The following is a 12,352-nucleotide window of genomic DNA, read 5'->3' as shown; positions in this document are numbered from 1 at the left end:
GGCATCTTTTTTAGCACGCATCCTAGCGGTTCTTTCTTTGCACTCATCAATGGAAATTCTCATGGCTTTGAGAGACTCATTGATATCATGCTTAGGTGGAATAGATCTAAGTTTCAAAGAATCAACATCAAGAGAAATTCTATCAACGTTCCTAGCCAACTCATCAATCTTAAGCAATTTTTCTTCAATCAAAGCATTAAAATTCTTTTGTGAAGTAATAAATTCTTTAATATTAGATTCAAAATCAGAGGGCATCTTATTATAATTTCCATAAGAATTGTTGTAGGAATTACCATAATTATTAGAGGGATTACTAGGATAAGGCCTAGGATTAAAATTTCCTCTATACGCGTTGTTACCAAAATTGTTCCTACCAACAAAATTCACATCCATAAATTCATTATTATTCTCAGTCAAAGTAGACAAGGGCATATCATTAGGATCAGAAGAAACACTTTTACTAGCAAATAATTTCATAAGTTCATCCATCTTTCCACTCAAAACATTAATTTCTTCTATCGCATGCACCTTTTTATTAGTGGATCTTTCAGTATGCCATTGAGAATAATTAACCATAATATTATCTAGGAGTTTAGTAGCTTCTCCTAAAGTTATTTCCATAAAAGTGCCCCCCGCAGCCGAATCTAAAAGATTTCTAGAAGCAAAATTCAATCCAACATAAATTTTTTGTATAATCATCCACAAATTCAAACCATGAGTAGGGCAATTACGTATCATTAATTTCATCCTCTCCCAAGCTTGTGCAACTTGTTCATGATCAAGTTTCTTAAAATTCATAATATTGTTTCTAAGGGAGATGATCTTAGTGGGAGGAAAATACTTAGAGATAAAAGCATCTTTGCACTTATTCCATGAATCAATACTATTCTTAGGCAAAGATGAAAACCTAGCTTTAGCACGATCTCTAAGCGAAAAAGGAAATAGCTTCAATTTAACAATATCGTTACCCACATCTTTCTTCTTTTGCATATCACACAAATCAACGAAGCTATTTAGATGGGTAGCGTCATCTTCACTAGGAAGGCCGGAAAACGGATCTTTCATGACAAGATTCAGCAAAGCAGTATTAATTTCACAAGATTCAACATCGGTAAGAGGAGCAATCGGAGTTCTAATAAAATCATTGTTGTTGGTATTGGTAAAGTCACACAATTTAGTATTATCTTGAGCCATCATGATAAGCAAGCAAACTAACACACAAGCAAACAAAAAACAAGCGGGCAAAAAGAGGAAAATAGTGAAAGAGAGGGAGGATAGAGAGAGGGCGAATAAAACGGCAAGGGTGAAGTGGGGGAGAGGAAAACGAGAGGCAAATGGCAAATAATGTAATGCGGGAGATAGGGATTGTGATGGGTACTTGGTATATTGACTTTTGTGTAGACTCCCCGGCAACGGCGCCAGAAATCCTTCTTGCTACCTCTTGAGCACTGCGTTGGTTTTCCCCGAAGAGGAAGGGATGATGCAGCAAAGTAGCATAAGTATTCCCCTCAGTTTTTGAGAACCAAGGTATCAATCCAGTAGGAGGCTACGCGCGAGTCCCTCGTACCTGCACAAAACAAAAAAAATCCTCACAACCAACGCGATAAGGGGTTGTCAATCCCTACACGGCCACTTACGAGAGTGAGATCTGATAGATATGATAAGATAATATTTTTGGTATTTTTATGATAAAGATGCAAAGTGAAATAAAAGCAAAGTAAAAAGCAAAGGAAATAACTAAGTATTGGAAGATTAATATGATGAAGATAGACCCGGGGGCCATAGGTTTCACTAGTGGCTTCTCTCAAGAGCATAAGTATTCTACGATGGGTGAACGAATTACTGTTGAGCAATTGACAGAATTGAGCATAGTTATGAGAATATCTAGGGATGATCATGTATATAGGCATCACGTCCGAGACAAGTAGACCGACTCCTGCCTACATCTACTACTATTACTCCACTCATCGACCGCTATCCAGCATGCATCTAGAGTATTAAGTTAATGAAAAAAGAGTAACGCCTTAAGCAAGATGACATGATATAGAGGGATAAACTCATGCAATATGATGAAAACCCCAACTTGTTATCCTCGATGGCAACAATACAATACGTGCCTTGCTGCCCCTACTGTCACTGGGAAAGGACACCGCAAGATTTAACCCAAAGCTAAGAACTTCTCCCATTGTAAGAAAGATCAATCTAGTAGGCCAAACCAAACTGATAATTCGAAGAGACTTGCAAAGATAACCAATCATACATAAAATAATTCAGAGAAGATTCAAATATTGTTCATAGATAGACTTGATCATAAACCCACAATTCATCGATCTCAACAAACACACCGCAAAAAGAAGATTACATCGAATAGATCTCCACAAGATAGGGGGGGACATTGTATTGAGATCCAAAAAGAGAGAAGGAGCCATCTAGCTAATAACTATGGACCCGTAGGTCTGAGGTGAACCACTCACACTTCATCGGAGGGGCTATGGTGATGATGTAGAAGCCCTCCGTGATCGATGGCCCCTCCGACGGAGCTCCGGAACAGGCCCCAAGATGGGATCTCGTGGATACAGAAAGTTGCGGCGGTGGAATTAGGGTTTTGGCTCCGTATCTGATCGTTTGGGGGTACGTAGGTATATATAGGAGGAAGGGGTACGTCGATGGAGCAACAGGGGGCTCACGAGGGTGGAGGGTGCACCTGGGGGGGGGGGTAGGCGCGCCCCCTACCTCGTGGCCTCCTCTTTTGTGTCTTGACGTAGGTTCCAAGTCTCCTGGATCATGTTCGGTGAGAAAATCATGTTCCCGAAGGTTTCATTTCATTTGGACTCCGTTTGATATTCCTTTTTTTCGAAACCCTAAATAGGCAAAAACAGCAATTCTGGGCTAGGCCTCCGGTTAGTAGGTTAGTACCAAAAATAATATAAAAGTGGATAATAAAGCCCAATAATGTTCAAAACAGTAGATAATATAGCTTGGAGCAATCAAAAATTATAGATACGTTGGAGACGTATCAGGGGCCCAGTTGCCGAGTCAGCAGCTGACCGGTCCACCCTTATCCACTGGAATAGTGGAGGGTGGCCCCACCTGTCATAGGCAGTGGGCTTAAACTGAGGGTTATTTTAAAAGGAGATTGATTAAAGGCGTGGGGCCCATGTGTTAGGGGCACATTAACTTAACAGGGGGTTAGTTTTGTTAGGTAATTAGGGAGAGGGGCCCAGTAGTCAGTGGGTGATTAGGGGGCTGTTAGCGGCTAATAGGGGATTAGCTCCTTAATTTGGGCTGGTTGGGGGCCCGCTGGCAGAGGCACAAAGGCCAGCCCCAGCGTGGCTGTGCGCAGGTGCGCACGAAGGCTGGACGCCACGAGCAGCCGGGCCCAACGGTGCGCCAGCGGCCAGGTCCAGTCGGCCGCGTGGGCGAGCGGGTGGCGCGGCCGGCAGGAGCTGCTCCAAGCCGCGACAAGCAGGGGGCTGGCGCGGTTGGCGCAGCCGACAACAGCAACAAGGGCGAACGGTGGCCACGGCCAAGCATTAGCGCGCAGAGCGGCACACGAGCGCATGGGAGGCATAGGCGCGGGCCCGGGGGCGGTCTGCACGGTGGAGCAGTAGCGGCGGGAGACAACGGACGGAGCGGCCATAGCAAGCAGCAGCGCAGCCGCAGGCCCGTAGCAGCACGCGAGCAAGGCAAGGCCCCCGGTCAGCAGCGGGGACGCACAGGGGTGGGCGGAGCGCACGACACGCGCACGAGAGGTGGCAAGGGGACGGCCAGAACACGTGGCGCGGTTAGGGAGCGCGCCGGGCGTCGTTCCAGGCAGGGGGAACGGCCTACGGCGGCGGAATTGACGGAAACAAAAAGGGAGAATCAGGCGAGCAGCTCACTACGAAGCTCGAGGACGGCTTGGGGAGGCCGGAGGAGGTCGGGGTAGCGCAAATTCCGCGTCGAGCTGTGGTGGTGCTGGCCGAGGCGGAGGGGTCGGCGGGCGTTGAAGGGACGGGTCCCTGGGATCGATTCTGTGGCGCAGTCGAAGCAGTAGAGGCGAGCGGATCTCGTGGACCAGCTCCTAGACACCGGGAAGCTCGATGGCCTCGCCTGTGAGGTTGGCCCTGGAGAAAGCCGTGTCGGGCTTGAGCGGGGGAAGAGAGAGCGGGCGAGGGGAAGGGCCCCTGGGGGTTCTAGGGTTAGCGGGGCGTGCGGGGGCAACCTAGTAGGGCTCCAGGGGGCCTGGATGGCCGCCCCGTGGCCATCGGTGCCGTGGATGATCGTGTTGGGTCCATGGGGGTTGAGGTGAACAGACGAAGGGGATGACAACAGATTAGGTGGGTTGGGCCTGCCATTGAGCTATATGGGCCAAAGTGGCCAGTAGATTAGGTCCTGCCTGTTTTCATTTATTTATTTAACTGCTTAGATTTTAAGTGTTTTTTCTATTTAGTTTTTGCCATCAAGTGACTTTAGTTAAATTTGAAAATTAGGACATAATTATTAGGCAATAAAGTGAAGAGGCCCACAAAGTTTGAGATCAAATGGAATTGTATAATTATTTGTTCAAAATGAAATGGCTATTTTATTTGCTGTTGGACATCCTTTTATTTTACTAGGGATTACCCGATGAGTCAAATGACGTTGGTTTCAACATAACAATTGCTTAGGGGGATTTATATTAATATCCGAACATTTTAGTTTTATAGTTTGAGGAAATAATAATTTTGACTTGTCTTTTAAATTTGAATTTGAGGTCAGTTTGGGACAAAGTGATGATTAGCAAAATTCAATTATGATCATGTGGCACCATTAATAGGAGTTTACTATAGCATGATAACCGGGGTGTTACAAATCTCCTCTACTACAAGAAATCTTGTGCGGAGATTTAACATGTAGAGTAAGGGGAAACATATGGTTACGAAATTCTATCGAGTCTTCTCGGTCTTGGTTGCTTTTCTCGAAGAGGTCGATCCATAGTGTTGATTTCTTCATTCCTATTCATCAATGCATCATGATGAAGTTGTCGTCATTTCTTCGGGAACTCCATCACACTTACGAAAGAATAAGGGGGTATTCCGGAAGAACGGACCTCTACAAGGTTAACTATCTGGTAGACAACATCGGGGAAGGTGGCGGTAAGTAACTCTCGAATTGAAACTTAAGAAGATATCGAGAGAAAAGTAAGAAGGTACCATAAGAAGTTCCGAGCAGGCAGGCAATCGTTCGATGCCTGAAATAGGGTGTGAAAGGGGCTCAAAGCAACGAGAATAAGTATTGTATCTGAAACCAGAATTTATGATCTCTCAGAAGGTGGCTCGTGAATTACATACGAGACCACGCGCGAGGAATAATTTTGGAAACCAGGGGGGTGGTATAAGAGAGTCAGGTTTTGATCCTGGGACATGTGGGTTATGGGCCCACCATGCGGGTTAAAATTAGAAAGGGCGCTGACTTCTTGCACGGTCATGATAGCAATGTATGTCAGAGGATAGTCTGCCAGTTATGTTGGCAACAACATTGGTACCAAGGGCAAGGGACGAAGAGAACCATTTTCCTGCTCGTTGAATGAGGAAGACCAATAGTCAAAGTTCCCGTCCATGGGTGGTTACCGGAATATCATCAACAATAGTAACAGGTTCTTACTGAGAGAGTGGTACACCGAGGTGCTTATAGAAGTAGTGACTTATTACTGCTTAGATCATATAAACCTCAAGAAGGTTAAACAAAACAATGGAAAGGAAAATGCGATTACCAGATTAAACAGAACAATGGAAAGGAAAAATGTGTTTAAACACATAATTCAAGGGTATATCCTTCCCAAGGACAAGCAGAGCATGATATCCATGACAGGATATAATGTAGAAAACTCTTTAGGAAAGGGGAGATAAATTTCATGACATTAGCCATACAACGGTGTTTGGATAATTGAGCAAGAAACATTTAGCATTGGGCTTCAAATGTTCTTTGTTGAAAATTGGAGTACCCCAGACATGCTTCGAGATATCATTAACATGGTCTTCAAGCAAAGGTCAGACTTGGATACACAAAGGATTCATCAGGAACAACTTATAGAATAAGCCTCACAATTTCCTCATGGAAGAATGGTTAACCTTGCTAAATAGGAAACTATAACAACAAGTCCTCCGGCCAAGTGTGATAGGCATGATAGCGCCTTACCGATATATAAGGACCAATGTTATAACTCTTGGAAATATGTCCCAACCATCATATCTGACCGAGGTTCAGACATGATTGGTGTCAGGATACCTCAGACTCAAGATGCCTGAGAAGAAAAGGCGCAACACAATTGATGAGACGACATTGTAAAATTCTTAGGAAATGAACTATGGAGGCGAGTTTCAAAACAAGAGTTCATCATTAAACCAAGGAAATCATGAGGGGGTGGCTGATGGACTCAGCGACAATTCCTCGAGTTTTACTAAAAGATGGATTTCCACAATTATGTGAAGGAGATAACACTTGCCAAATCAAATGTTGGAATGATGTATGCTCGAGGAAAACATACACAATTAAATATTGGTTGAAAGGTGCACCCAAAATATTGGCTCAGGTAGCATGATCAATGTTAGAATGGTGATTCAATAACCAATAGTCTAAGATTAAACTATCGACCATTAACTTCAAAGCAATGGGGTTGCTAGAAGTATAGAATCCAAACATCACCGTTCACTTGTTGGTATCCTGGTTAGAAACAACACGGGGACCAAGAAAAGAATGGTGATGGTGATAAGTATCGCTTGCATCAAGAATTTTCGAGAGGTGGTGAAATTCCCACGTCATTATTGACATAAAAGGTGGTAATATTCCAAGGTAAAGAAGAACAAATGCTGGATAGAAAGGAACTGAAGGTATAGCACAAAACACGATCAATTTTGTGTTGGAGGGAAGGCAATAAAGTGGCCGATGATAACACAAATCATCAAGGGCAAGGATGGTATTTCTCATCATGAATTCAATTGATATCATGGAAGAGCTCATTAGGTTGATGATGATCACGACACATTTGTCGAGAGATTTCATGAAGATGCAATCAATCAGCGATGACAACAAGTCAAAGGAATGATGAAGCAGAAGGTTATTGGAACCATGGTTATGACACAAACTCAAAATCAAGCTTGCGGTTCAAGGCGAAATGATATGATGAGGAAAATCGACGTAAGCTTAGCTCACCATCGAAAATTGTTCTCCAGGAAGAAAGACCAAGTAACACAGTTAAAATTTAGCATGATAATGATATAGTCGATCAGGCTAGAAATGATGTGATCAAGTACAACCTCGTAATTAAAGAAGATTACTAATAGTTGTTTAATCGCGATGCAGACTCGATTCAGTTGTCGGTGTCCTTGAGTGTTTAATGACTCAGAGCCCGTGAAAAAGAATTAGAATCAGTGATAATGTAGTACTTGATGGAGAACTCATAAGAAGTTATGTGCTACCTCTTGAGCATGCGTTGGTTTTCCCTTGAAGAGGAAAGGGTGATGCAGCAAAGTAGCGTAAGTATTTCCCTCAGTTTTTCAGAACCAAGGTATCAATCCAGTAGGAGACTACACGCAAGTTCCTCGTACCTGCACAAACAATCAAGAACCTTGCAACCAACGTGATAAAGGGGTTGTCAATCCCTTCACGACCACTTGCAAAAGTGAGATCTGATACAGATAATAAGATAAATATTTTTGGTATTTTTGTTGTATAGATTGAAAAGTAAAGATTGCAAAATAAACGGCGACAGAAATAACTACTTGATGTTAAATTAATATGATGGAGAATAGACCTGGGGGCCATAGGTTGGCTTCTCTCAAGATAGCATAATCTACGTTGGGTGAACAAATTACTGTCAAACAATTGATAGAAAAGTGCATAGTTATGAGAATATCTAGGCATGATCATGTATATAGGCATCACGTTCGTGACAAGTAGACCGAAACGATTCTGCATCTACTACTATTACTCCACACATCGATCGCTATCCAGCATGCATCTAGAGTATTAAGTTCATAAGAACAGAGTAACGCATTAGGCAAGATGACATGATGTAGAGGGATAAACTCAAGCAATATGATATAAACCCCATCTTTCTATCCTCGATGGCAATAATACAATACGTGCCTTGCTACCCCTGTTGTCACTGGGAAAGGACACCGCAAGATTGAACCCAAAGCTAAGCACTTCTCCCATTGCAAGAAACATCAATCTAGTAGGCCAAACCAAATCGATAATTCGGAGAGACTTGCAAAGATATTTAAATCATGCATATAAGAATTTAGAGAAGAATCAAATATTGTTCATAGATAATCTTGATCATAAACCCACAATTCATCGGGTCTCAACAAACACACCACAAAAAGAATTACATCGAATAGATCTCCAAGAGAATCGAAGAGAACTTTGTATTGAGATCCAAAGGGAGAGAAGAAGCCATCTAGCTAATAACTATGGACCCGAAGGTGTGTGGTAAACTACTCACACATCATCAGAGAGGTTATGGTGTTGATGTAGAAGCCCTCCATGATCGATTCCCCCTCCGACGGAGCGCCGGAAAAGGCCCCAAGATGGGATCTCATGGGTACAGAAGGTTGCGGTGGTGGAAATAGGGTTTCGTGGTGCTCCTGGATTTTTTCAGGGTATATGAGTATATATAGGCGAAAGAAGTAGGTCGATGGAGCTGCGAGGGGCCCACGAGGGTGGGGGGCACGCCCATCCCCCTGGCGCGCGCCCTCCTGCCTCGTGGCTTCCTCGGTGCTTCCATGACATCCACTCCAAGTCTCTTGGATTGCGTTTGTTCCAAAAATGATCCTCGTGAAGGTTTCATTCCGTTTGGATTCCATTTGATATTCCTTTTCTTTGAAACACTGAAATAGGCAAAAAAACAACAATTTGCACTGGGCCTTCGGTAAATAGGTTAGTCTCAAAAATGATATAAAAGTGCATAATAAAGCCCATTAAACATCCAAAACAGATAATATAATAGCATGGAACAATAAAAAATTATAGATACGTTGGAGATGTATCATTATGCAGTCCCGTGATACTCTCGAGATACCAGGGTGTAATACTCGGCGAAAGATCAAACTAAAGGTTGGACTTGTGTATTGATCCACAGAAGACAAGTACTTCAACTTGTCTGAGAAATGGTATCAAGGAGAAAATATGGCCGGAACCACGATTCCAAATGATCAATTCATCGGTACCAGATGATATTATATCAAGGAAATAATTATTATTACAAGAAGCTGATACGTCTCCAACGTATCTATAATTTTTGATTGTTCCATGCTATTATATTATATGTTTTGGATGTTAATGGGCTTATTTATATGCTTTTATATTATTTTTGGGACTAATCTACTAACCCAAGGCCTAGTGCAAATTGCTGTTTTTTTTGCCTATTTCAGTGTTTCATAGAAAAGGAATATCAAATGGAATCCAAACGGAATAAAACCTTCGGCAGAGTTACTAGAACAAACTTAATCCAGGGGACTTGGAGTGGACATCAAGAAACCAACGAGGAGGCCACGTGGCAGGGGGCGTGCCTACTCCCTGGGCGCGCCCTTCACCCTCGTGGGCCCCTCGTGGCTCCACCGACCTACTTCTTCCTCCTATATATATATTCATATACCCCGAAAACATCCAGGAGCACCACGAAACCCTATTTCCACCGCCGCAACCTCCTGTACCCAAGAGATCCCATCTTGGGGCCTTTTTCGGAGCTCCGCCGGAGGAGGAATCAATCACGGAGGGCCTGTACATCAACTCCATGGCCCCTCCGATGATGCGTGAGTAGTTTACCTCAGACCTTCGGGTCCATAGCTATTAGCTAGATGGCTTCTTCTCTCTCTTTGGATCTCAATACAATGTTCTGTTCGATCTTCTTGGAGATCTATTTGATGTAACTCTTTTTGCGGTGTGTTTGTCGAGATCCGATGAATTGTGGGTTTATGATCAAGTTTATCTATGAACAATATTTGATTCTTCTCTGAAATCTTTTATGTATGATTGGTTATCTTTGCAAGTCTCTTCGAATTATCAGTTTGGTTTGTCCTACTAGATTGATCTTTCTTGCAATGGGAGAAGTGGTTAGCTTTCGGTTCAATCTTGTGGTGTCCTTTCCCAATGACACCAGGGGTAGCAAGGCACGCATTGTATTGTTGCCATCGAGGATAAAAAGATGGGGTTTATATCATATTGCTTGAGTTTATCTCTCTACATCATGTCATCTTGCCTAATGCATTACTCTGTTCTTATGAACTTAATACTCTAGATGCATGCTGGGTAGCGGTTGATGTGTGGAGTAATAGTAGTAGATGCAGAATCATTTCGGTCTACTTGCCGCAGACATGATGTCTATATACATGATCATGCCTAGATATTCTCGTAATGATGCACTTTTCTATCAATTGCTCGACAGTAATTTGTTCACCTACTGTAATACTTATGCTATCTTGAGAGAAGCCACTAGTGAAACCTATGGCCCCTGGGTCTATCTTTTATCATATAAGTTTCCAATCTATTTTATTTTGCAATCTTTACTTTCAATCTACATCATAAAAATACCAAAAATATTTATCTTATTATTATTATATCTATTAGATCTCACTCTCGTAAGTGACCGTGAAGGGATTGACAACCCCTTTATCGTGTTGGTTGCGAGGTTCTTATTTGTTTATGTAGGTACGAGGGACTTGCGTGTAGTCTCCTATTGGATTGATACCTTGGTTCTCAAAAACTGAGGCAAATACTTACGCTAGTTTGCTACATCACCCTTTCCTCTTCAAGGGAAAACCAACGCAGTACTTAAGAGGTAGCAGAAGCTTCCATGATAGGACCTACATCGTGGCCATGGGCATGAACACAATGTTCAAGGTCGAGTCCCACTTCTTCAATGCATAACCTTACATTTACCTCCCATTTTCGAAGTTATAGTGTCGAAAAGTTATCTGACAAAGCGTCAGTCGGGTATAACCCGCATAACTCTTGGGATCACATAGATTAGGGATGGCATATGGTCAACCCATCGGGGCATCTTAGTAACATATACCACAAACTGTAGGAGTAATTAGCACAAGCTCGAAAGTGGAGCACGGTCGACAAAGCAGAGAATACAAGTCTCCAAAGGCATAAGACACGATTTCCCAAAAGGCATTATGTAACCGAGGAAAACTCACAAAGTTATTGAATATGAAGGACTCAGTCGGATAATAATCCAACAATGGATTTGGTGGTACACAAGGGATCTGATGTGAGTATCGACACCCAACAAGAAGAATAAAGAATGCAAAGGCATCAGATTATTGAAACATCTAAATAATTTGATGCTTAACTACAAAGAAATTATGATTTCCAAATCAAGGGATCATAAGCAAATGCTCTGATTAAGGATGGATAAGATGAGTAAGCTTAGGGGTAGAATCGACGGCAATTTGATTGGCAAGAACCAGCTCATGTTTAAAATGATGTCTGAGCCAGAAGGATGAATTCTAGGAGTCAACTGAGTTGCGAGCATTCACAACATATTGAATCAAAGGACTCAAAATGATAATGACAAAGGATGCCAATAAGATTACCAGACTTATGGGTTTAATCATAATGCAAGCAAGCAAGAATTTCAAGAGCAATAGGTTGCTGAGGATTTTCGGAAGATCGAATGGTATTTCAAAGACTTTTGTGAAATACATGAATCAAGTGGGGATGAGTGGATACTCGATAAGTGACAAGAAATTACCCGTAGGGGTATCCAGGTGGCAAAGAACTGCAAGGCAGTAGGCGCAAAGTATTCTCGGAACAATACAAAGAATTTCGGGGTATCTTGTAATAACCAGATCAACTGGGAATAAAAAAATAAAAAACAATAGGTGTATGTATTTATCTATAGGGATATTTCAGTGGTAGGGAATTGCAAAAGCAACGGGCACAAAGTCTCGAGAGAACATCGGAGAGTATCTACAGAATCCTTCGGTGCACCAAGCAATTAACTGGAGTGAGGGGCTCTCTGGGGGGAAGTAATTATGATAACCTAGAGTTAGAGTTAGCAAAATCATTTAACCTGAATAGAAGAGAGTTCAGAGTCCCGGAGTAAAGATTGAGGAGTAAAAGATCCTAATACCACCCAAATGGCGGCGTGGACCAGTAAGACAGACAACCATGTTAGTAAAAGTTTTGCAATGTCTAGACTCGACTTCGGCCAAGGAGTGTGGAAGGGTGATTCCTAAAGGCTGTCGGCTCTGATACCAACTTGTGACGCCCCCAATTCAATCACACACTAATCATACACACAAACATGTACGATCAAGATCATGGACTCACGGGAAGATATCACAACACAACTCTACAAATAAAATAAGTCATACAAGCA

The sequence above is a fragment of the Triticum dicoccoides genome, chromosome 3A (assembly GCF_002162155.2).
Source record: "Triticum dicoccoides isolate Atlit2015 ecotype Zavitan chromosome 3A, WEW_v2.0, whole genome shotgun sequence".
Lineage (NCBI taxonomy): Eukaryota > Viridiplantae > Streptophyta > Magnoliopsida > Poales > Poaceae > Triticum > Triticum dicoccoides.
The sequence above is the reverse complement of the archived record's forward strand: the minus strand, read 5'-3'. Positions refer to the sequence as shown.